At 33.3% G+C, this 4,577-nt stretch overlaps 1 pseudogene; it reads right to left on the bottom strand.

Annotated features, from left to right (window-relative positions):
- Positions 1 to 2,736: 2,736 nt before the first annotated feature.
- Positions 2,737 to 3,675, bottom strand: LOC114636122 (annotated as a pseudogene).
- Positions 3,676 to 4,577: the final 902 nt, after the last annotated feature.

Consider the following 4,577-nt stretch of genomic DNA (forward strand, 5'->3'; position numbering starts at 1 on the left):
CCTTTACCTTCTTCCCTCCAAACCCAAACATATACCCCTGCTTAACTCTCTTTCAAACTTATAGCCTCTTTTTTCATTAATTATTATCATAGACATATATGTACACGAATATATATATATATATATATATATATATATGAACATAAACACTGTCTGTGAAGTCTGTATAATATTATTTGTATGTTTTCTTTTTTTGTAAAGATTTATTTATTTATTATATATGAATACATTGTAGCTGTCTTCAGACATACCAGAAGAGGGCATCAGATCTTATTACAGATGGTCGTGAGCCACCATGTGGTTGCTGGGATTTGAACTCAGGACCTCTGGAAGTGCAGTCAGTGCTCTTAACCACTGAGCCATCTCTCAAGCCCTATATGTATGTTTTCATACATGATTATTTAGATTATTTTGTAGTGGATAACATTTTGTATGCTCTTCCCTAGGGAAGACTATTTCTCAAACTCTTTTGATTGTTTTTATTTTGTTTTATTTTTTCATATTTTAATTTCAAAGTTATGTTTTATGCAATATAGTCTAATCATGGCTTCCATTTTCCAAAATCTTCTCAAATCCTCTTCACATCTTCACCAACCATTTTTCTCTAAGCCATTTTTCTCTCTCTTGCTTGCTTTAAAAATCAGGTTATCATATCTACAATTGATCAGTGGTATAAAGTTTCTCAACTTCCCTGAGCATTGATTACTTACAAAGAGGAGATAGTAATGGTGATTTTCATGTAGTTGTAGATATTAAATGTGACAGAAGGGAGGTCAGATATATTTCAAGATGATATTTTTAAGTATTTTATAGAACAATATTATTTTCTATATTTAGTCTCTAAATATTTCTCAAGATTTATTTTATTTTATGTTCATGAATGCTCTGCCTACATGTATATCTGTGTACCATGTATCCATGGAAGTAAGAAAAAGAAGGTGGCTCTCCTGGGCACTGGGAATTGAACTCAGATCCTTTGAAAAAGTAACCAGTGCTCCTAACCACTATGCAGACTTGCCATATGCATGTTAGCAGTGCAGTATAATATATATATATATATTTTTAGAATTTGGCATATTTTAAACAAATTTCCAGGTAAAATTATAGTAGTGGTGGTTACCTAAATATTGATTTGATTAGTGATTGTTTTAATGCAATGGTCACATACATGATCATGGTTAAACTAAATGGCACACCAATCAAAACTATACATTATAAATCTTGAAAACAGACTGGTAGGGAAGATGCATGTTGATAAGGATAGGACAGATATAAAACAGAGAAGCACAGTGTGTAATCAGATTGTGCTATATACGTATGTGAGATTATGAAATAACAAAACTGATAAAATACTAACATGGAGATTAATAGGTCAGGTAGCCGGCCCAGTGTGTAAAAGCATTAATGATGGCACACTGGCGATCTCATTTCCATCCCTGGGATGCACATCAAAAGCTGGATCTGGTGTTATATAGCAATGGTCCCAGCATGCCAACCATAATATTGAAGGCAAAGAGAAGAGCAGGAAACACAGAAAAGAAACAAAATAGACTCTGCCACAGTTGTCGAAGACAAGAACTGACTCCTGAAAATTGTACTCTGACCTTGATGTGTATACCATAGTACATGCTTGACAATAACAATAATAATACATGCATACACACATAAACATGGAAAATATAGAAACAAGACCTAAGATTTTGGCAAATCTAGGAAATAAAAATATTATGAAACTCAAATTATTAGTAGTAAATATTTGTACATTCATTAAGTGAAGTCAGTTGCGTAATTACATAGCTCAAAAATAATGATTATTGTAGATATTTAATATAGTTCATGTAAAAACTGTTTCACTTGTGACACAGAAGAGAAAATTTGTGTTTATTAAGGTGGCAGTAATATCTGTATAAATCAGAATATAAAATACTTTCACTAAGAAAAACCAGAGCTGTTAGTCTTTTGTTTCTCTCTTGCTCTTTCTCTGCTTCCCTTCCCCCCCTCTCCCCATTCCCTTACTCCCACCCCCTTCCCTCTGCACATGCTCATCGCCAGCCTCTACTCCTCTACTTTTCTACTTCTCTATTCCTTCTCTCTCTGTGCCTTTCTCTGCCTCTTCTACCCTCTTAACTCCCCTCCACATGCCCTGAATAAACTCTATTCTATACTAAAAAAATAAAAATACAAAAGATAAATCAGTAAAGTAATTTAAATTTTATAGTAACAAGTTTTTCATTCAGAGTTTTATTCATACTTTAATTATTTTTTTAAATTTGGGATTATAACATAACCATACTTCTCTATTTTTGTTTCCTGCCTTCAAACCTACCATATATCCTCTCCATTCTCATTCAAATTAATGGCTTCTTTTTTTTAATTAACTGTTAGTGTATGTGTTTGTGTGTTTGTGTGTGTGTTTATTCCTAAATATAAGTTTTTAAGTCCATAGTACATCACTTGTATGGATTTTTTAGGGCTAACAATTTTCCACAGATTTTATTAAACCAGACTGAAAGGTATGGTCAAGTCTATGATCCAAGCTACTTTGAAAAATGAGGTGCAAGGAATGGTGACTCAGCCTAGCCTGAACCACAAAGACCAAGCACAAGAGTGACACTTGGTGGGAGAACACTGAGACAGACTTTAGAAAATCAGTAAAGAATATAAAAGATTTAAATTTTCATTAAATTTTATTGAATATTTACAATGCTATCTCTTCATATAAATGCATATTCTTTTTCATTTGTTTCTGTAAAAAACTACCTTATGAACCAAGTCTTTGAAAGCTTGTTTTACTTGCTGGTTCCTCAAGGTATAAATAAAGGGGTTCAACATGGGAGCGATTGAAGTGCTGAGAATAGCTACTGTTTTGGTGAGCGACGCTCTTTCGTTTGCTGAAGGCTTCACATAGATAAATATACAACTTCCATAAGACATGGAGATGACAGTCATGTGAGACGAACAGGTAGAGAAAGCCTTTTTCCTCTGACTGGCTGATGGAATTCTTAAAATAGTCCTGAAAATGTACATGTAAGATAAAATCACCAACGCCAACGTGAACAGCAGAGTAACCAGAGCAACATAGAAACCAATCACTTCTAGAAGCCAAGTATCTGAGCAAGACAGTTGTAAAAGGGGGAAATAGTCACAGCAGAAGTGATCAATGATATTGGAAGCACAGAAGTCCAACTTTAGAAGCAGCATAAGTGGTGGGAAGATGGTTAGGAATCCTGCCAGCCATGAGGTGAGGACAAGAAAGGCTCAGACTTTCTGACTCATGATGAGGGTGTAGTGCAGCGGCTTGCAGATGGCAACATAGCGATCATAAGACATAGCGGTTAGAAGAAAAAACTCTGTCACCCCCATGAAGATGAAGAAAAATAACTGAGCCAAACAATTATTATAGGAAATGGTCTTGACTTGAGTAATTATTGATGTCAAAAATCGGGGAATGGAAACACTAGTGAACATAATTTCTAAGAAGGAGAAATTACGAAGGAAATAATACATAGGAGTCTTTAAGCGAGAGTCCAGCAATGTGAGGATGATGATGGCTAGGTTACCAATGATACTTACTATGTAAGTTATTAATAAAAAGATGAAAATTACTACCTGAAGCTCTCTGTTGCCTGATATTCCCAAGAGCACAAACTCTGTAATTATAGTGTAGTTTTTCATATTTATTTTCTAATAAAATGTATTGATGAAAAAGAGATCAAAGGGTTTATTTAATGGGGTGGAATTGAAATCTTTATATTTGATATCACCATCTCCAACAAAACAATGCAACAACTTGCTTTCCCTGTAAGAATTACTACACGTGCATCTGCCATATTTCATCTAACATTTTGATATTCAGTATTGTCTTCCTTTATCAATGTGTATAGATGTCATTAATTTATCATCAAAGCATGCAGGTTAAAGCCAATACTTGTTCATTACTATTGAAATAGAGACCAGATATCATAGTATATTGAAAAGGAAAATATACTTACAGATTAGTGTTTAAAATTCCTTTATTAGTGTTTTTATATGAAACTTTTGCTCATACTCAACATTTCTGCGTTGTGTAATTCAACATTGAAAGACAGATTGCGCCATAGTAATTATCAGCTTTAACTGTAATTTGAAATCTGCCATGAAATAACTGCCTGAAAAGCACATTTATTAATTTCCAGTTTCTGACACTGTCTGCTTTTATAACTGAAATATCTAGTATTTAAAGTGAATTCTAATGCCGCTTGAAACTTACAGGACTTTTTGATAGAAATCAATGGACAAATATACAGCATCGCTTTTCTCCTTGAAAACTAACTATTCAGATTAAATTTTTAAAAAATGTTAGATTTACTTTATTGAATGTATAAAGTCTAAGTGACATGCCTTCTATCTGTCTTGTTTAATACTAATAGCCAGTAAACAACATAATATCTGAGGCATAAGTTCTCCATTATTGTGTGATAGGCTGTCTGTCTATAACTGGATATGCTCTTCTTGGCAAGAGATAATTATTAAAAATTACAATGGATATTTCCCCTCTTCTATATAATGTTTATGATAATCAGTACTGTACTTTTTTT

This window comes from Grammomys surdaster, unplaced genomic scaffold, assembly GCF_004785775.1.
Source record: "Grammomys surdaster isolate TR1022 unplaced genomic scaffold, NIH_TR_1.0 122273, whole genome shotgun sequence".
Lineage (NCBI taxonomy): Eukaryota > Metazoa > Chordata > Mammalia > Rodentia > Muridae > Grammomys > Grammomys surdaster.